The sequence below is a fragment of the Pongo abelii genome, chromosome 8, assembly GCF_028885655.2.
Source record: "Pongo abelii isolate AG06213 chromosome 8, NHGRI_mPonAbe1-v2.0_pri, whole genome shotgun sequence".
NCBI classification, from domain to species: domain Eukaryota; kingdom Metazoa; phylum Chordata; class Mammalia; order Primates; family Hominidae; genus Pongo; species Pongo abelii.
In genome coordinates, this window is record NC_071993.2 from 79,995,827 (window position 1) to 80,018,457 (window position 22,631).

The window sequence follows — 22,631 nt, forward strand, 5'->3', positions numbered from 1 at the left end:
AGCCAAGTGCTCTTCCTCTGTGGCTCCCACCCAAACAGAGCCCAACAAGCTAAGATCCACTGGCTTGAAATTCTCGCTGCCAGCACAACAGTCTGAGGTCGACCTGGGATGCTCAAGCTTGCTGTGGGGAGGAGTGTCTGCCATTACTAAGGCTTGAATAGGTGGTTTTCCCCTCACAGTGTAAACAAAGCTGCTAGAAGTTCGGACTGGGTGGAGCCCACTACAGCTCGGCAAAACCACCGTATCCAGACTGCCTCTCTAGATTCTTCCTCTCTGGGCAGGGTATCTCTGAAAGAAAGGCAGCAGCTCCAGTCAGGGGCTCATAGATAAAACTCCCATCTCCCTGGAACACAGGACCTGGGGGAAGGCGTGGCTGTGGGTGCAGTTTCAGCAGACTTAATGCTCCTGCCTGCCGGCTCTGAAGAGAGCAGCAGATCTCCAAGCACAGCGCTTGAGCTCTGCTAAGAGACAGACTGCCTCCTCAAATGGGTCCCCAAACCCCATGCCTCCTGATGGGAGACACCTCCCAGCAGGGGTCAACAGACAACTCATACAGGAGAGCTCTGGCTGGCATCTGGCAGGTGCCCCTCTGAGACAAAGTTTCCAGAGGAAGGAGCAGGCAGCAATCTTTGCTTTTCTGCAGCCTCCACTGGTGATACTCAGGCAAACAGGATCTGGAGTGGACCTCCACCAAATTCCAATGGAACTGCAAAAGAGGGGCCTGACTGTTAGAAGAAAAACTAACAAACAGAAAGCAATAGCATCAACATCAACAACATCAAAGATCAAAGGTAGATAAATCCAAGAAGATGAGGAGAAAACAGCACAAAAAGGCTGAAAATTCCAAAAACCAGAATGCCTCTTATCCTCTAAAGGATCACAACTCCTCACTAGCAAGGGAACAAAACTAGATGGAGAGTGAGTTTGATGAATTGACAGAAGTAGGCTTCAGAATGTAGGTAATAGCAAACTCCTCTGAGCTAACAGAGCATGGTCTAACCCAATGCAAGGAAGCTAAGAACGTTGATGAAAGGTTATAAGAACTGCTAACTAGAATAACCAGTTTAGAGAAGAGTATAAATGACCTGATGGAGCTGAAAAACACAGCACGAGATCTTTGTGAAGCATACACAAGTATCAATAGCTGAATCTATCAAGTGGAAGAAAGGATATCAGAGATTGAAGATCACCTTAGTGAAATAAAGTGTGAAGACAAGATTAGAGAAAAAAGAATGAAAAGGAATGAACAAAGCCTCCAAAAAATATGAGACTATGTGAAAAGACCAAACCTACATTTGATTGGTGTACCTGAAAGTGATGGGGAGAATGGAACCAAGCTGGAAAACACCCTTCAGGATATTATCCAGAAGAACTTCCCCAGCCTAGCAAGACAAGCCAACATTCAAATTCAGGAAATATAGAGAACACCACGAAGATACTCCTCAACAAGAGAAACCCCAAGACACATAATCATCAGATTCACCAAGGTTGAAATGAAGGAAAAATGTTAAGGGCATCCAGAGAGAAAGGTTGGTTTACCCACAAAGGGAAGCCCATCAAACTAACAGCAGATGTCTCTGCAGAAACCCTACAATCCAGAAGAGAGTGGGGGCCAATATTCAACATTCTTAAAAGAATATTCAACCCAGAATTTCATATCCAACCAAACTAAGCTTTGTAAATGAAGGAGAAACAAAATAAAATATTTTACAGAAGCACTAAATATTGAAAGGAAAAACTGGCACCAGCCACTGCAAAAATATACCAAAATGTAAAGACCATTGACACTATGAAGAAACTGCATAAACTAATGACAAATTACCAGCTAGCATCATAATGACAGGATCAAATTCACACATAACAATATTAACCTTAAATGTAAATGGGTTAAATGCCCCAATTAAAAGACATAGACTGGCAAACTGGATAAAGAGTCAAGACCCATCAGTGTGCTGTATTCAGGTGACCCATCTCATGTGCAAAGATACACATATGCTCAAAATAAAGGGATGGAGGAATATTTGCCTAGCAAATGGAAAGCAAAAAAAAGCACAGGTTGCAATCCTAGTCTCTGATAAAACAGACTTTAAACCAACAAAGATCAAAAAATACAAAGAAGGGCATTACATAATGGTAAAGGGATCAATGCAACAAGAAGAGCTAAGTATGCTAAATATATATGCACCCAGTACAGGAGTGCCCAGATTCATAAAGCAAGTTCTTAGAGATGTAGGACTCCCACATAATAATAGTGGGAGACTTTCACACCCCACTGTCAATATTAGACAGATCAATGAGACAGAAAATCAACAAGGATATATAGGACCTGAACTCAGCTCTGGACCAAGCTGGGAAAACTGGCTAGCCATATGCAGAAAACTGAAACTGGACCCCTTCCATATACCCTATACAAAAATTAACTCAAGATGGATTAAAGACTTAGATGTAAGATCTAAAATCATGAAAACTCTAGAAGAAAACCTAGGCAATACCATTCAGGACACAGGCATGGGCAAAGACTTCATGACTAAAACACCAAAAGCAATTGCAACAAAAGACAAAATAGACAAATGGGATTTAACTAAACTAAAGAGCTTCTGCACAGCCAAAGAAACTATCATCAGAGTGAACAGGCAACCTACAGAATAGGAAAAAATTGTTGCAATCTATCCATCTGACAAAGGTCTAATATCCAGAATCTACAAGGAACTTAAGCAAATTACAAGAAAAAAACAACACCATCAGAAAGTGGGTGAAGGATACAAAAAAAAACACTTTTCAAAAGGAGACATTTATGTGGCCAACAAACATATGAAAAATATCTCATCATCACTGGTCATTGGAGAAATGCAAATAAAAACCACAATGAGATACCATCTCATGCCAGTTAGAATGGCAATCATTAAAAAGTCAAGAAACAACAGACGCTGGAGAGGATGTGGAGAAATAGGAATGCTTTCACACTATTGGTGGGAGTGTAAATTAGTTCAACCATTGTGGAAGACAGTGTGGCAATTTCTCAAGGATCTAGAACTAGAAATACCATTTGACCCAGCAATCTCATTACTGGATATATATCCAAAGGATTATAAATCATTCTACTATAAAGACACATGCACACATATGTTTATTGCAGCACTATTCACAATAGCAAAGACTTGTAACCAACCCAAATGTCCATCGATGATAGACTGAATAAAGAAAATGTGGCACATATACACCATGGAATACTACGAAGCCATAAAAAAGAATGAGTTTATGTCATTTGCAAGGATGTGGATGAAGCTGGAAACCATCATTCTCAGCAAACTAACACAGAAACAGAAAACCAAATGCTGCATGTTCTCACTCATAAGTGGAAGTTGAACAATGAGAACACATGGACACAGGGACGGGAACATCACACACTGGGGCCTACTGGGGAGTGGGGGGAAAGGGAAGGGATAGCATTAGGAGAAATACCTAATGTAGATGACAGGTTGATGAGTGCAGCAAACCACCATGGCACATGTATACCTATGAAATAAACCTGCATGTTCTGCACATGTATCCCAGAACTTAAAGTATAATATTTAAAAAAGAAATATTTGTACTCTTTTGATGTAGGAATTTTTTACTCTAAACTTGTCTCTTAGCACTGCTTTTGCTTTATCCCATAGGTTTTGAAATGCTGTTTTGATTTTCATTTGTTTCAAAAAATTCTTTGTTTTCTTTTTAGTTTATTCATTGACTCAGTGGTTGTTCAGGAACATGTTGTTTAATTTCTACGTATTTGTATAGTTTCCAAATTTTCTCTTGTTATTGATTTCTAGTTTTATTTCATTGTGATCTGAGAAGATACTTAATTTTGATTTTTTTAATAAGTTGAGATTTGTTTTTTGGTCTAACTTGTTCTATGTGCTGATGAGAAAAATGTGTATTCCAGAGCTGTTGAATGGAATTTTCTGTAAATATCTGTTAAATCCATTTGGCTCATACTAAAGCTTAATTTCAATGTTTATTTATTGGTTTTCTTTTTAAATGATCTGTACAGTGCTGAAAGTGTGGTGTTCAAGTCTTTGATTATTATATTAGGGCCCTATCTTTCTCTTTAGCTGCAATAATATTTGCTTTTTATACCTTGGTACTCCAAAGTTTGGTGAATATATATTTACAATTGTTATATCCCCTTGCTGATTTGATCCTTTTGTCATTATAATGACCCTCTTTTTCTTTTTTCATGTATTTTGACTTAAAGTCTATTTTGTCTGATACAAGTATAGCTACTTCTGCTAGCTTTTGGTTTCTATTGCTGCAGATTTTTTGTTTTTATCCTTTCCATTTCAGTCTATGGTTGTCTTTATAGATGAAGGGAGCTTTTTGTAGGTAGCATATATTTGGTTTTTTTTTAAATCCATTCAGCCAGTCTATAAATTTTAATTAGAGAATTTAAAGTGTTTACATTCCAGGTTGTTATAAAAGCTGAAGACTTACTCTTATTATTTTGTTGTTTTCTGATTGTTTTGTCTATCCTTTGTCTTTTTCATTCTCTTTCATTGTTTACCTTTATGAATTGCTTGTTTTACTGTAATGATAATGTTTGATTACTTTCTCTTTCTCACTTTTATATCTGCTCTACCAGTGAGTTTTGTATATTTTCATGATGGTAAATATTATCCTTTTGCTTCCAAAAGTAGAACTCCCTTAAGCATTTCTTGTATAGCCGGACTAGTGGTGATAACTTTTCTCTGTTTTTTCTTGTCTTGGCAAGACTTTAGTTCCTCTTCATTTCTAAAGGATAGGCATGCTGGATATAGTATTCTTGCTTGACAGTTTTTTTTGTTTTTTTCTTTCAGCACTTAGACAATATCATTCTACTCTCTTCTGGCCTATAAGACTTCTACTGAGAAATCTGCTATTAGTCTGATGGAGATTCCCTTATATATGACTTGATATTTTTCTTTTGTTGTTTTTAGAAGTCTCTCTTTTTCTTTGGCTTTTGTGAGTCTGACTATAACATGCCTTAAGGAAGGCCTTTTTGGATTGAATTAATTTAAACATCTTTGTACTTTCTCTATCTAGATGTCTATATCTCTCACACATATTGGGAAATTTTCAGCTACTGTATCATTAAATGGTTTTTCTATGCCCTTTCCTATCTCTTCTTCTTCTGAAACCCCAAAAATTTGAATATTTGTTCGATTCATGGTATCCTGTACGTCACGTACATTTTCTTTATTATTTTTTATTCTTTTTTTTTTTTTCTTTTTTTGTCTGACAGGGTTATTTCAGAAAATCTGTCTTCAGGTTCGGAAATTCTTTCTTCTGTTTGACCTAGCCCATTGTTGAAGCTCTTGATTGTATTTTTCATTTCATTCATTGAAATCTTCAGTTTTAGATTTCTGTTTGGTTCTTTTTTATAATATCTCTGTTGAAATTTTCATCTAGGAGGTTGTCCTGATTTCTTCCTATTATCTGTCTGTGTTCTCTTATATCTTGCTGAATTTCCTTAAGACCATTATTTTGAATTCCTCTTCAGCCATTCCATAGAACTTTTTTTCCTTTGGTATCTATTACTGAAGAATTATTGTGTTCTTTTGGAAGTGTCATGTTTACTTTCTTTCTTGTGTTTCTTTTATCCTTATGTTGCTATCTGTCCATCTGGTGTAATAGTCATTTCTTCCAATTATATGGATTGAATTTTTGGGGGGAAGGGCTTTTTTCTTTAGGTTTATCTATAGTGTTGGTTGAATAGAGTGCTTTGGCTTTGATTCTAGATGGGAGTGAAGGCTGCAGTGAGGCTTTGCTATATGGGAGCATCAGGCAGACTGATCCTTGGGTACCTGGGTGGCACATGCAGACACCAGTGGTGTCAGCAGGAGGTCAGATATTCCAGTTCTCAGGCCTCCAGGTGGTGTACACAGGCACCAGCAGTGGTGGCAGTAGAGCTTATCCAGGCTGGCCCTTAGGCTCCCAGACGGCATGCACAGGCACCAGTGTTGGTGGTGACAGGCTGGGCAGAATGGTTCCCAGGGTCTCAGACAGCATGCAATGGCACCAGTAATGGGACATGGGGTAGACCAATCCTCAGGCCTCTGGACAGTTCCCATGGCCACTAGCTGCAGTGAAGGCAGTGGGTTGTGGCAGATGGGGTGAACCAATTATCTGGCCCCTGGATGGTGTGCATGAATGTTGGCAGCAGTGGACAGGGAAGGCTGGTCTTTAGGTTCTCTGATGGCATGCACGTGCTAGCCAGTTCTCAGGCCCCCTGAAGGTACACACAGGTGTGTGGAGGCCCCATTGCTGGAGGGGGCAGGATTGTTGTGAATGTTTGCAGTGCCAGGAAGATGGCTCTCAAGCTTTGGGGAGTACATGCTTTCACTTCCTTTGTCCTTGGGGTAGCCTCTCTCATGTCCTGGATTGCCTGTTCTCTGGGGTGTGTGGGCTGGAGTGCTGGAGACATGGCTGCACCACTGGGTCCAGTTGGTGTTGTAATGCTGCAGTCCTTGGGGTAGATGTGGGGGGATGTTAGTGCAGCTCCAGGGAAATGGAAATGCAGGGACTATTGATCTTCAGTGCAGGATGTAGTCTGGTGGGGGGCTGGGCTCTCAATATGGCATTGTAGGCTGCAGCGGCTTGGCTCTTGTGAGTGAGTAGGACCCAGTGTGAATTTCCTCTAGAACAATGTAGTTGCATGGACTCCAGATAGCTCTTTATACTAGGCTCAGGTCCTGTAAGGGCCCTGTAAGGGCTGAGTGGATTGCAGGCATCCATGGTGGGAATGTGGATTATTGAAGATTTCTTGCTTACCTTTTCCCTGCAATCGGGATATCCTCCTGGCTCTGAGCCAATCTGGGATGGGCTGGTTGTTTCATTTTCCTTTACTTCTGTGCCTCAGAGAATTCCTGTTACTTCTCTGTTGAAATCCAGTGATCTCTCTCAGATAGTCTATTCAACGTATCCCAATTTTTCATTTATAGATTCAATACAGTCACAAACAGAATCTTAGCAGGTTAAATTATAAAACTTGATAAGCAAATTCTATAATTCGTGCAGAAATAAAATGAACAAAAAATAGATTAGACATACCTGAAAAGGAACAAGATGGGTTGGCTATATCTACCAGATTTTAATTATAGTATAATGTTATAGTAATTAAGACAATGATGCAGACACTGTTATTGGGAATCTAAACTAGTATAGCCATTATGGAAAACAGTATGGAAGTTCCTCGAAAAACTGAAAATATAAACACCTTGTAATCCAGAAATTCCACTTCTGGGAATATATACAAAGGAAATAAAATAATTATGTTAAAGAGATATCAGTATCCCCATGTTCATTGCAACATTATTCACAATAGCCAAGATACGGAATCAACCTACAAGTTTATGTATTCAGCCTTAAAAAAAAACAAGGAAATTCTGTCATTTGTGACAACAAAAAGAACCTGAAGGACATTGTATTATTGAAATAAGCCCAGCAGATGAAGGAGAATATCACATTTTCGTATTTATTTGTGGAATCTGAAAAAAAGTTGAACATATGGAAGCAAAGAATAAAATGGTGGTTATCAGAAGCTGCAGCATAGGTGAGGGAGTAGGGAAGATGTTGGTCAAAGGATATAAAATTTCAGTTAGATAAAATAAGTTTAAGAGATCTATTGCACAACATGGTGTCTATTATTAATAATAAACAATGTATTTTATTCCTGAAAATTGCTAAGAGTGTAGATACAAAATATTCTCACCACAAAAAAAGACACTGTGCTTAGTAATGCATATGTTGATTAACTACATTTAATTATTCCACAAGGTTTACAAAATGTTTCAAAATGTTATGTTATACATGATAAATATATATAATATTTATATATCAATTTAAAACAATGAGGCCATGCATGGTGGCTCATGTGTGTAATCCCATTACTTTAGGAGGCCAAGATGGGAGGATTGCCTGAGGCCAGGAGTTCAAGACCAGCCTGGGCAACATAGAAAGGCCCTCATCTCTACAAGAAATAATTTTGTTTTAAATAGCTGGGTGTGGTGGTGTAAGCATGTAGTCCTAGCTACTTGGGAGGCTGAGGCAGGAGGATCACTTGAAACCACTTTAGCCTAGAATGTCAAGGCTGCAGTAAGCTCAGTGAGTCGCTGCACTTAAGCCTGGGCAACAAAGCAAGACCTTGTCTCTAAAAAAATTAAAAATAGAAATAAAAAATTATTAGTTTAAAAAGAAATAATGGTGTAGAAAAGCAGAATAAAAATCCGAGATACAGATCTTGATCAGACACTTGATTTATAGCCATTGTCATTGCAGAGTACTTAGAAAAGGATAGTCTTCAATGAATGATGCTAAGACAATAAAATATCCATATTGTTAAAAAATAACTTTAGACATTATTCTCACACTACCTACAAAAAATAAATTCCATGTTCATTACCCATATAAATGAAAAAGTGAAAATTATAATTATTTTAGTTATAATATTGTAGAAGAATATTTTAAGGCCTCATAGTAAGAAAGCTTTTATAAACAACACCAAAAAAAACTAATCATAAAGAAACAGGGAAATAAATTTGACTACATTTAAAATTAAGAATATCTTTCTTTATCAAATACAACATAAAGAGAATTAATGATAAGGCAAAAAATATGGGCAGAGAAGAGACGTGTAACATATAAAACTTGAAAAGAGCTAGTATTCAGAATACATAAAGATTTCCAACATATCAATATCTAAGTCCAGTAGAAATACAGACAAAAAACTTTAATAAGCATTGCACAAAGTATAAATTACCATTAAATAAATAAAAAGCAATCAATTTTATTAGTAATCAAATAAATGCACAATGCAAACACAATAAGAAAATGGTATACACCCAACATATTGGAAGTATTTAAAAGTCTGACAATGCCAAATGTTTGCAAGAATCTAGAGCAACAGATCTCATATACCACTGGTAGAAATGCAAATTAATACTACCACTTTGCAAAGCAGTTTGACATTTTGCAAAGATATGCACAAGCATATTTAAGCGTTTCCACTCCTAGAAACATTCCCTATAGAAACATCTGTGCATGTGCACCAAGAGATATGTATAAAAATTAGTAAATAAAATTGTGGTATATTCTTTTGACAGAATACTACACAGCAAATAAAGTAAAATGAACTACAGTACAGTTACATGTGACCAACTTGGATAAATCACACAAACGAGCAATGGAAGAAAGCCACAAACATTGGCTTATTTCACATAAAGTTTATAAACAGGCAAAGTTAAAATAAAAATTAAGGATTATATAACTAAATATTAAAATTATTTTGAAAAGCAAGTTAATAATATCACAACAAAAGTCTTAGTATCAGTTACACTAGAGAGAACAGTGTGGGTGATTACCAAGAAGAAAGACCCAAAGGGGATCTCGGGTGCCAAAAATATTTGTACACAAATATTTATTTTACAATTTTTCTTTAAGTTATATAATACATGTATGTCTTATGTGCTCTTCTGTAGGCATATTTCACAATTTTTAAAATTTATTCTGAAAAAAGAAAAAGTGTCTAGAAAACAAGGCTTTTCATACATGGGATGAAACTTACTTAACCTTTTACTTCCTCACCAAGGTTAGATAATCACGAATAGAACTTTTAAAAAGTTGGCTAACACTCATTCATAACTGCTATGAAAATTAAGTGAAATTATGTGTATTGTCCATAAATTCCCTGACATTCCTTCCATAAAAGGTGAAGTCTAATCTCCTTCCTTCTAAATATAGACTGGCCTTAATGGCTTGCTTATTTAAAAAATTGAAGGCGGCTGAAATGACACTGCATGACTTCCAAGGTTAAGTTAGAAAAGATAAAACAGCTTTCATCTAATTCTCTCTCTCGAGGCATGTGCCTTGAAATGAAGCCATCCCAAAGCTACAATCATGGGGAGAACATGTGGGGAGATTATGTAAAGAGAGAGAGCTATACCTGAGAAATCTCAGCTGCTTGAGTCCAGGCACCACGCCAGTGAGGGTAAAGAAACCTGGAAGGCGACAATAGCCTCAGGCACAGACTGACTGCAACTTCACATGAGAACCTAAACCAGAGTTGCTCAGCGCAGGCACTTCCGACTACGCGAACCACAGAAACCTGAGAGATAACAAATGATGTCTGTTGTTTTAAAGCATTCTGTTTTGAAGTTATTTGTCATGCCACTGTAGATAGTCAAATCACCTAACTACCTCACTGGGTTTTGGGGAAGGTTATATTACAGGATGCAAGTAAAGAGTTTAGCATAATGCCCAAATCATAGTAGACACTATGTTTAGCTGCCAATATTGGAAGAGGTTTTGAGCAAAACTGAGACAGAAACAGAGATGAAGATTTGGTAATCCTGAAAGGAGGAGTATACAAGTTGTTAGTGGTCTGGCAGAATTCCAATGGAGCCCACAAAGTGGCCTTTTACTTATGCAGAGCAGGTAAGTGAGGAGGAGTAACATCCACTTAAAAGAGTCTGGGTAGATATTTCAGGGTTCCAATAGGTCAGTAACTACAAAGGATCAATCCTTGTTCAGTAGAACAGTGAATGAAACTGTTTTTAAAGGAAAAAATGTTTTGCCATTTTCACTTTCTTTTTTATTTCCTGCATATGGCAGACATGATTCACACTGGTTTAAAAGGTGTTTGTATGTGTGGAGCAGCAGATTAGGTTGTAACTAAGCTATTTGCTTAGAGAACCGTCACTCTTACCTCTGGCTCTGATATTGTCCAATCGAACATGTTTTTATAAAGAGCTTGGGAGTTGGTAAATCTCGTGAAAATTGATGAAGCAAGAAGAAAATCACTGTATTGATTTTAAAAGAAAAGTAAAATACAAGACTAAAATTTTAATAAGGTCAATAGCTTAATACTAATTTTATTTCAGATTCCTCTAGCAAGAAAGGAAGTGAAAAAGGAAAAAAAGATCTACTAGCAATTACAGGAAGTCAAAATGGAGCAAAATTGCATTCATGCAAAGAGCTCAAAGAAGACAACTAATCTTTGTTCTAAATACAACATGGGATCCTCACAGGTGGGCACATTAGAAAAGACCACTGATCAAGGACCAATCACTACAGCAAGTATGTAAGTTCCATAGGTGTATCTGAATTTCAAAAATAAAAAGATGCTCTCAATAATTCAAAGTTATTTTTGAAGTTTTCATACTTGAAGATAATAGCCCACTGTGATTGATAAGATAAAACGATGCTTTGAAACACACACTCTTCTCTTCTTTGAAACACACTTTGATAGTGTATTGCTGGAAAAGATGCAACTGAAAATCATGGAATTGGTGAAGAGATGAGTCACCATTTGATGTCATTTTGTTAGCCTGTAAGACAGGTCACATTAAGCTCTATAAGGATCAACTTTTTTCCTCCCGTATCTGTCTTGCCTTTGAGCCTATCTCTTCTAAGTGCACTAGGCAGTGGCTTTCAAACATCTTTTTTTTACATCATTTACAGTAAGAATTACATTTTACCTTGTGACCCAGAAAGTACACATATTCACACACACACATTTCTGAGACAGACGATAGATATACACACACATATGTATATATCAAAAACTTAAGTTTTATGAAATAATGCCAACCCTAACCATGTACAATGTCCTCTGATTTTTTTATTCTGTTCTCTTTTAGTCTATTATTCTGTTCTATTCTATTTCATTTCTTCATGCTGGTTATTCTGTTCTATTTCTCTTCTTTCTAAATGTTAATATGATACAATAAAGGGATTTTATAACCCACTAGTGGATAGTTGACCAACACTTTACAAAACACTGCACTAGGGGTATTGTAAGGTCCTTTCACAGTTAATTTTGTTACTTTCCCCGTAAATTGCTTGCATTTTCAACCAATAAATTCACCTCATTTGAGGTATTACTGTCTAGAGATTTGTTTGAATTTCTGTTCACTTATTCAACAATCTTTATTATGTCAAATATAACTTTCATAATATCAAATGTGCCACGCATATAGGCATGAATGATATAATGGAAAACAAAAACAAACATAGTGCTACTTTTGAGGAGTTTAAGTAGAAAAAGGAAGACAATAATTTTGAAACTTTTATAAAATGTATAACTTCACTAATATAAAGTCAAAAAATGATAACTGCTATAAAGAAAATAAACAAGATTCAGTGACAAAAAATATATGTAACTAATATAAGAGATTTATTCAGATGGGGTAGTCAAAGAAGGCGTTTCTCCAAAGATGACATCTAAGCCAAGCCCCCATTAGTTGCCTTGTAGTCATTGATCACCTCCTTTTTTATTTTAATGTGGTCTTAACTAGGCCATGGTTCCCAAGCTAAATATTCTATTTCTCAGTTTCCCTGGCAGCTAGGTATAGCCAAGTGACTAAACTGTAGTCAATGGGATATAAGCAGAAGTGACTGGTGCTATTTCTAGGTATTGTTCTTAATGCAATTGGACATGCATTCTCTTGATCTTTTCCACTTGCCAACTAGTTGAGACATAGTGTACACTGGGAATTGGACCTAGATACAGAAGCTGTGTGTGAGAATCATTGAGCTGCCTACCAAACCTGGATCACCAACCTATCTTTGGGATCTCACTTAAAAAAATATAGAAGCTTTCATATTGTTCAGCCATGATATTACAGAAATTCTTTGTTCTGTTTCCAAAATAAAATATTGCAAGAACTTAAAAATGGAAGACACTAGCCATTGAAGCATGGAGTTATTGGTAGTGGTTGAGGGGTTAGGGGTGTTAAAGGCAGAGGGAATGATAGGTACAACACTCCTAATGAAGAAAGGACTTTCTAGTGTTCCAGGGAACAAAAGGAGGCTGATATACCTGGAGTGTAGAAGGTAAATGAAGAATGGAACAAGATGAGATTGGATGGTAAGGATAAAAGCAAGGCTTATAACAATAGTGTTTTGAATAGGGGTGATAATAATTTTGCCAAGGTGGATTGGGAGAACTCCATTATATTATGTATTAAACACATTGAGCAGTGTCTGGTATATATTAAGCACTTGATTCTTAGTAGTTACTTCTCTTCCCTTTCTTTGGTTCATTCTGAATCTCCAAACAATCTGCTGTTTCCTCCTGTTTAAAAGAAGAGAATCTCTACAGCAGTTCAAACTTTGTCTAGGAACCTTTTTATCTCCTGAATTGATTAAATGATTGACTTCTAAACCCACATGGGACAGATACTTCTCAGTCTTTGTCCTGAATGATGGTTAATATTTTCCTCGATTCTGCATGAAGGACAGACCAACAAAGATGTTGTGAATTTTATTTGCATTAATTTTAGTAAGTGGTCACATCTTTCCTTTACTGAATATTTAGGACAATTAATATCAACATTTATTTTTGTTTTATTGTTGTGAAGTAAAAATATTTTTACCTCATTCAGCTCAAACCGCAAACAATATAATCCAATTTACATTCATTCTCATAGCTTATTTCAGCTGTCTTTTGTGCTAAACCTGCAGGTAAATCAACTTTAATATTTAATATTTTAATATCTGCAAGCAAAAGGTTCTGCTTTTATTTTAATGTCAATATGTCCAGCTTGTATAGGTCTTTAAAATGATTTGCAGCACATCCTACTGGCATGCAGAGATAAAAAAGAAATTACAAATACTAAAACAAAATCTGTTTTCATTGATAGAAATTTCCAGCTGTTTTCTCAAAAACCATCAAATGTAATGAAAGAGGTTTGAAAGATTTAAACACAAAGGTTGCCTAATTAGCTGGATACATTTGAAATTATACCACCAGGTTTGTAGACATACAGCAAAATAGGCTGCTGTTTTCCACTAGGATGAAATTCTAGGAGCACTATAATTTACTTTCTATTATTTTTAGTAGGGATTCAATGAGAACTAACTGCAGGTCTCTAATTTATCAGCATCCTAGAAAGATGTTTTCACATTTTCTTTTAATGTACTAACGAAAATCTATACCAAACACATTTAGATGCACCAATAAATTCTTTGGAGGGATGGCAAAATAAAAATTATTTAGGCAATTTGGATAGAACTTGATCTTTAGCTTTAAATAATGACCATTATTCCACTAAACTTAAAGAAAAAACAACACAACACCCACTTCTCTCTGACAAACTGCTCACTCAGCCATCCACTCTAAAGGTCTAACACAGCTCATAAACTATGAATAGGTACAGGAAGAAAAAACAGGATGTAGCATTTTGGATGACTGGACCATTGATTAAGCCTCAAATATAACCTTGTCACCTGCAAAAAATAAATAAATAAATAAAGAAGCATAGTCCATTAAATTCCTCTCCAAACTAATAGCAGGAATACTTTTATGGAAATAACTTTTAGTTTTTCTGAATAAAAATACTTTAGTAGTATTCTGACCCAGAACATTCCAGTAATGAGTCATTCAATATAATTGTGCTTTTCTGACAAGCTGTATATTTAAAACATTTGATTTGGAACTTTATGATCTTTCTTAAATAGAATACACAGAATGGAATTTACTCTTTACTGATGATTCAAGGCCATCATTTTGAAAAACAATCATCCCATCCTGCTATGATAAAGAGATGTTCTCAAAGGCTATTGGGCTTGAGCAAGCACTAAATAACATTGGATGACTTTGACTTTTGTGATTTTGAGTCATTGTATACCGTGATTTCTTTGTGATTTTTATTTGCCAACTGGGCCTGTTTTTTGCTCACACAAACATATGTGGCTTTGGAGTCCTGCAAAAACATTTTGAATTCTTGCTCTGTGCCTTAGTAGCAATAGGACTTCAAGCAACTTCCTTACCTTTCAGGGACTCAGTTTTCTCAGTTACAAAATAGTGTATTATACCATTAGTATGAAGATAAATTAAGATGAGTTCTTAGAATCATCTTTTCTCTATAATTTATTTTTTTGTATATGAATTCTAATCAGAACTTTCTAGTAGTATGAGGTTGCCAAGGTTATCTTTCTGAATATTGCTATAACTTCAACCAAAGGCAAAGAAACTGTGTTTTAGTCATCAAAGTAGTCTTACTGCATATAAAATTTAATTTTAACTCAATCTCTGAAATATAAGAATATGAAAGACCAGAGAAATTTTAAAGCTTTCTCAAAGTCATACTGCTAATGGAAGAATCTACAGGTACCAGGTCTTTTTCATGATTTAATTTCAGTATTTTTCATCTACATCTTGCTTAATTCATAGTCTCAACATATTCCAGGTGGTATGGGAAAGCCTGTGTATAGGGTATGCATCTTTGCTGCACTTTTGAAGAACTAAGATAAAGGAATTGATTAGACTTAGTATTAAATCCTGAGGGAAAGCTGGTACCTTTAGAGTCAGAGTCTTCTATCCTTCCAATTGAGGCAGATTTCTTTAAACTGAATCCATTGATATGAGTTCTAGTCTTGATTTTGCCACTTACTTCCTGAGAGTTTTAAGGCAGGTTGACTAATTTCTCTGCACTTTAATTTTTTATCAATCATAACTGGCAGCAGAATTAAACAGAAGGATCGTTTACAGCTCTAATATTATTTAATTCTGCTGTAATGATCCACATGCTAGGGTTACCTAAATGTCCATACCGATCTCCTTAACGCCTAGCCTCTGACAGCATCATCCAGTGAATTTTAACAATTGCCCATAAGTATGGCATTCCACACTTCTTTGTCTATTGTCATCAGGTTACAGTTTGAAAGAAAATATAGGAGACAGCATCATATTATTGGTCTAGTTACTTAGGCCAAAAAAGTTGTGGGTATGTTCATATGTTGCAAAGTGTCTGCTTCTGGATGTACCAAGAAGCTTAGTATCCAAAATTCTCAAATTTAGTACTATTCCCACTTTTCAAACAATAGTTAACTCCTAATTTAGCCCCTGATAGAAGTCTATAATGTTCATATACTGTGATTAATGAGAGAAGTGATTGGTATGCTTTGTTAGATGATCATCAACTATGTTTGCCAGTGTAAAAGTTCCTAAATTTCATTTTTTAAAGATAGAAGTATTGGAGTAGCAATATTTATTATCTTTGGAAATGAATACACACACAGCTATAATTTGCTAGGCTCATATATATCAGAGACATGATCGCTGTTTTATACAGGTTGTCCTCAACAGAAATGTAAATCACCACAAAAAAATGCCAATATACTTGATATTTAGCTCTAATCAACGGGAAAGTAACAAAGACTATGTAGAAACAATCAATATATGAAAAAAAAATTAAAGAAATTCCAGTAAGTATGAACTTGTAAGTTTATCTCCCTGAAAACATATCTATGGGTTGTAAATCATTGGTCACTATGTACTATATTTCTTCCTCCTTTTTGAAGTCTTGGGGGTTACTGGAAAAGGGAATGATGAGGAAGACAGTGACCCAGTTGGTCTTTCTTGAACAACTAATTTGATTTTATTTATGTAGTTTTTTGTGTTTAGCCATTGTACTTGATGTTAGAGGATTTCCAATTTACAGAAGAAAAATTTTAGAGGTTGCTTTGGATTAGATGTGGCCAATATACAGAAAATTCTTTTTTTATTGAATTTAAGAATTCAGTAATTGATGTCCATTTTTCAAAATTGCTTCAGCATCAACAAATATAAATTAAGAGACTTCAGTTTGAATGACTAGCCTCACCTGGCTTTGAACCCCAGCCATATTACTTACATGCTGATTGACATGAGGCCAGTGACTTATATTTTATGTGCCTCAGTTTTTCCTCTGTAAAATGGGGATAATAATATTACCTACCTCATAGGATTATCGAGGGGATTAAATACAAAAATGTGTATAACGTGAGCAGATTAGCAGCTTGCCTGTAATTCTTTGCAACTTCCCTATAAATCTAAAACTATTCCTAAATAAAATGTCTATTTAAGAATAGTTTTTTTTTAAAAAAAAGTACAGTATCTTGCACGCTATAGTGCTAAATAAATGTCTATTATAATGATTATTATTCAGAGTTTTGTTTTCATGTCCTGGTTCTCCAGTAAATACAGGCAATCTAGCATAATGGTTAAGAGCATATTTTCTCCATCTAAACTTCTTAGGTTAAAATTCTACTTGGCCACTGACTAGCTGTGTGAACTTGGTAAAGATTCTTAACCCCTCAGTATTTCAGTTTCCCCATCTGCCAAATGTGGATGATAATAATAGGATCTATTTCCTAGTATTACTGTACGGAACAAATGGATTTATATTTGGTATACAGTGAATTTTCAGTAGTGTTAGAAATTATGATTATTATTATTGTTGTTGATGCTATAGGCAAGGTAGATCAATATTTGTCTCTGAACGTTAACAAATATAATGACAATACATTGTGGATTTTACAAGACAGTCTTGATATTTAACAAAAATTGCCCCATTACCCCCTCAAATACCTTGCCAGCTGTCACTATTTCCTAGTCAAAAGACATGGATGCTATATTTCTATTTATTGTTCACTGGGAAAGAGAGACTTCTTTATAGTCACGCTGTAATTGGACTGGGCAGTAAAGCTCATGTTAGACCCCTGTAAGAAAGAATCCACTGGCAAGCCTGCTAGACCTCCTTGGCAGATAAAAAGCAAATCTGACACTGAAATGCCAAGAGGAAGTCATTCTGTTCTCTCAACCTGAGTTTGTAATGTTCTCTACTTAACTCCTCAGAGCTGCCAACACCAACTTTTTAAAATTCCCTTGGAACAGGAAATTTACCAAAGTGCTGATGGAAAAAAATGACTTAATGGTTAATTTTGTATCTTTAAGAGAAGAAGGCTGTCTTTTCACTAGGCCAATGAGAAAATGTAACTCAAGTTCTTTGATTACTGCTTCATCTAACACAGGGCATATCATGTCCATAGCAGGCCACCATGTGATATGTTTTTAGAGCCAGAAAGAGAGAGATTAGTGGATAGAATTTGATCCAGATTTTTTGACAAACATCAGAGCTACTGATGAATCCCAAGTTTTCATGTGAGTTTTGATAGTGAGTTTATTGTAAAAGTAAAAATGTACTTGCCTCTGAGATGACAATAAATAAACTAACTGACTTTACCTCTAATTCTGCCTGAAGGCACATTTTACTAGCACAATTAGATTGCTTGGGTTCAAAAATTTCTTAGAGGATTGTTTGTCCTGAGATATTTCTTACAGCCAAGAACAATGTTTATTGTGTCCTCTTGTCCACACTTGCAGCTGTGGAAGGTTACTAATACTTGAAGGTATTTGGCCTTTCTCTTGGCCATATGGCACTCTTCATCTACTCTGCTGATCCACATTTAGAAATGTCCTGACCTTCTCATTTGCTGAGACTAACAATTGGCAGCAGGTTTTCTACACTCTCCTCCCTGGGTCTAGAAACAAAGTTAGTGGATCTAACTCCATCTAGTTCATGCATGCACTTTGCTTTTGTGTGCCATATTTTTCTAAGCACACAATTGGAATAAGTGTTAAAACTAGATTTAAAAAGTAAATTCATTCTGCTAACATGCATTAAGTTCCTTCTATGTGCAAAGCACTTTGCATAATGGAAAATAAAACACAATTCTTGCTATCTAGTGAATTAACACTATGACAAAAATCTTGTATAGAAAGGCTGTAATTATTTGCACCCCTAACATGGATTATTAAGAAATGGTAGCCTAAGGACGGCAGGGGCTCAGAGAACTTGAACAAGCTGTTGAACTTCAAATCCTGTTTCTACCACTTATTAGTTGTAAGGCCATGCAGGAGTTACTTAACATCTCTCATCCTCAGCTTCACTGCCTTAAATCTATAGTGTTATCTCCAGATTTATTTATTCATAATGTTATTTATGAATCTAGTTCATAGGATTACTACAAGAATTGATTACAATAATTCACAAAAAGCACTTAGCCTACATTATTAGTATTGGTGTTGTTTTTATTTGACCAAAAGCAAAGCAGATCCAATTTTTTCTAACCCAATAATAAGCATAGGCCAACCACATAACCTCACTGCTTTTAGCTGTCTCTTCAGTCTGATGGGCTAAGGATATTCACCAACTCCCTGTCTCTCAATTTGTGTTTCTCACCCTTATAATAACGTTGGGATTTTGAAAAACCTGACATGTATTTGAAATGAAAAGCATTGTTTGCATGGTTTCCCTAGGAAGGAAATACAGCAAATTTAAGTAAATTCATATCACTGAATAGCCTAAGCCATGTGATTGTCACACCATCCCTGGTAACATAAGAGATAGAGGCAAGATCATTACTTAGGTGAACTTGGAACGTGTTTTTCATTAACCTGCTCATCACATTTGATTAGCAAACAAGCATTGTGTTTCCTCATTATTAATGGTTGGCTAAGAAAATGTGGTACCTGTGAAAGCTGTCTTTTATTATATATTCTTAACTTCTTGCAGAGACTGATGAGAAGAAAAGCAAGCAATAACACACAGTAATAGTCTACCCAGGCTATGAACTTAAACACACATGAGTTCTCATTTAGCTTTCACTAAATTCGAATTAAGTCAAGACTTTGTATGTACAGAAACCACATCTCAGATTATCCAAAATATTCTTGATTTCAAATATTTTGACTCATTATCCCCATGAGGTTATTCATATTTGTCAGGCAACAGAACTGATTTTTGATTCACAAAATATGAGAACTCTATTTCCAGACACCCTAATACATACAGAGAAAAAGCCTGCTCTATTTCATCTGCAGCCTTGAACACCAGTAATTTTCATTCACTCCTGTTCCAGTTGATGTCAAAAAAAACCCCACAAAGATTGAAGTTTTAAAGCCTGACCAAGCATGGACATAGGAATGGAGCAGAGAACTTTGTTGCTGTGACCTTTGAAACAGATTAAATGTATTTTCCAAAAGCTTTCTAAACTATCTAGTAACAGAGAAAATAAAAAAGATGCAAGCTCTATGTAAGGGCTTCTGTGAAATGCCCATTTTTTCGGTTCTTTTCTTATGAACTGACTGGGTGTGAGAAGGTGACTCTTTGATTTTGTGTCAGGGTTTCAAAGCCTCTATCTTCTCTGGACTCAAGGCCACTGATGACACCAAACAACCCAATCGGATGTAGCACTTATTAGAGTTGTTAACCTCTGGCTGAGTCATCAGAGAACTGTTTCTTTAAGCCACCTCAAAAGATAGCTGGTCATTTTCTGAGACAGTGGGGAACCTGGCCAAAAACCCCAGCCATAACTGCATTCTGTGTGCACTGACTCCAAAGGCCTTGGTTCATCAAACACCAAACCAATGAAAACCATTACTTACAGCTGAGAAGATGTATTTGTTCTTAAAGGACAGAGAGTTGCTGTCATTTTAACAGACATGGTATGCCAAGTTACACATTATTTGGATCCAGAAGGGCAGAAAAATGTCATTATATTCTGAAAAAAAGTTATTTTTACAACTCCAATTAGGCCTCTGACCCCTTAGCCCTTGACTTCAGATAATCTCTAATGCTCATATCTGTTCCAAACAGCTCTACTCATTCACAGAAAAATCAAGCTGTTCAATTTCATTAACTTTTCTTTTCCCATTTTTGGGAAACAGTAAGGAATAAAGGCCAGATTTGGAATAACAAGACATATGTTTCTGAACATGTTAGAGCATATTTTAATATCTTCAAAAGTGGGACATCATTGCCTAAGAAATTTTCTAAAAATGGAATAAAAAGCTTAGTGTTCAGGAAAGTTCTGCCTGATAAAATAAGGAATTGATGACATTTTTGATAAAATATTTTTACTGTGTAGTAAAGCATTTTTTAAATCATTCACACGCTAAGGAAATTTAAAAGGGAATCTAAAAATTATTAAGGTTTAATCAAGCTATTTTTCCATTTTTTTCATAATCTAGGATGAGACTAATTTTCTTATATTTGGGGTTGGAGCAAAAAAGAAAGTAAGAATTCATGTTACTTGCAGAAAGTTATTTGTGGAATACACAAAGGAGGAAACTCGAAGAGCTGGTTAGAATTTCTATGCATGCCACTGACTAAACTGTGAGCAAATTAACTTGTGTTTTTCTGTTTATTTGTTTGAAGATTCTGTCTGTTTTGTTTTACAGAGTCTATAGCTCCCAGATTACTGCGCTTAGTAATTATTGTTATTGTGGCCCAAATACCATCCCTGCTGTTGCAGCTAGTGAATTTACCAATATCCCAGGCTATTTAACAGTCTGTTTTTAATCTATTGGAATAGAAAGAGCCTTACTCAACTAGTAACTAAGCTTCCAATCCATGTACTACTGATCCTGGTCCTATTCTAACCTTGATTTTGAGTTCCTGAAATTAGACTCCTGTTTTCTTTTTCTATACCTGAGCTATGACTTGCTGCCTTAAATAGATCACTTGTTTTTCTAACCTAGGACTTAGTTCTGCTTTTACCAAAATAATGGGTTAAATAACATGCCAAAACAGATATGCCTATGTCCTAACCACCTCATACCTGTGAATGTGACCTTATTTGGAATTAGTGTCCTTGTAGATGTAATTAAGGATCCTGAGATGAGATGATCCTGAATTTAGAGTGGGCCATAATCTAATAACTGGTATCCTTAAAAGAAAAGGGAGAGAAAGATTTGAAACACGCAGAGATACAGAAGAAAAAGGTCATGTGACGACAGAGACAAAAATTGAAGGGATATATCTATACATCAAGGCATGCCAAGAATTGCCAGCAGCCACCAGAAGCTAGGAGAGAGTCATAGAGCAGAGGAATAGAACCTCCAGAAGGAACCAGCCCTGTTGGCACCTTGACTTCAGACATCTGGCCTCCATGACTCTAAGAAAATAAATTTCTGTTATTTTAAACCACCAAGTTTGTTGTAATTTGTTATGGCAGCCCTAGGAAACTAATATAACCAATAACCCTGAGGACTGAAGTCCTCCCATGAACTCTTCACTGAACGTGGTGCCTTATGGCAAGAACTACCTAGTATCAATCACAATGTACATGTATCTTTTTATATTGTCTGCTCATACACTTGGCCTGCCCGTCTCCACTATACCCAGCTACCAACCCATTCTGGGCCTTATTGGCATCAACAACTCATCTATCTGGGCATATCCTCTGGGCATGGTGTTCTGCCAGACAGCCCAGCTTTGTACTGAGCCTGATGCTCAATGGCTCAGTACCAACGAAAGGATAGTTCTGCTTCAAGGAAAAAAACAAAACAAAACAAAAAACCCAACCTAACTAGTATCTCTAAAATAAAGAATATAATTGACTTACCTTATGTCACTTGTCCATCCCCAGTCTGGCCAGTCATGGCCAGGAGGATGGAACCAGATGAATCACTGCTTATTCTACAGTATCTGTGAAAACAGACATTTTGGAAGTGTGTGGGAGGAAAAGGAATTATTAGCAGAGGAAATAAATGGCATCTCTACTATATCCATCCTTGTAGGTGGAAGCTGAGAGACTCATCTTTTCATTGACCAAGTCCTCAAAAGGAAAATTATCTCTGCACAGTCCTGAAATATGTCTCATTTGTTTGGTGTGAAATGACAGCTGCCCATTCATAATGTCTCCTGCTGTCATGGAGTTTACAGTCTAGTAAGAATGACAGTCATTAAATATGTAATTACACATTTAATTTCAGAAGGGGAAGTTTAAGGTATGATAGAGGTATATAACAACAGAAAGCTAACTTAGAGAGATCAAAATGTGACAAA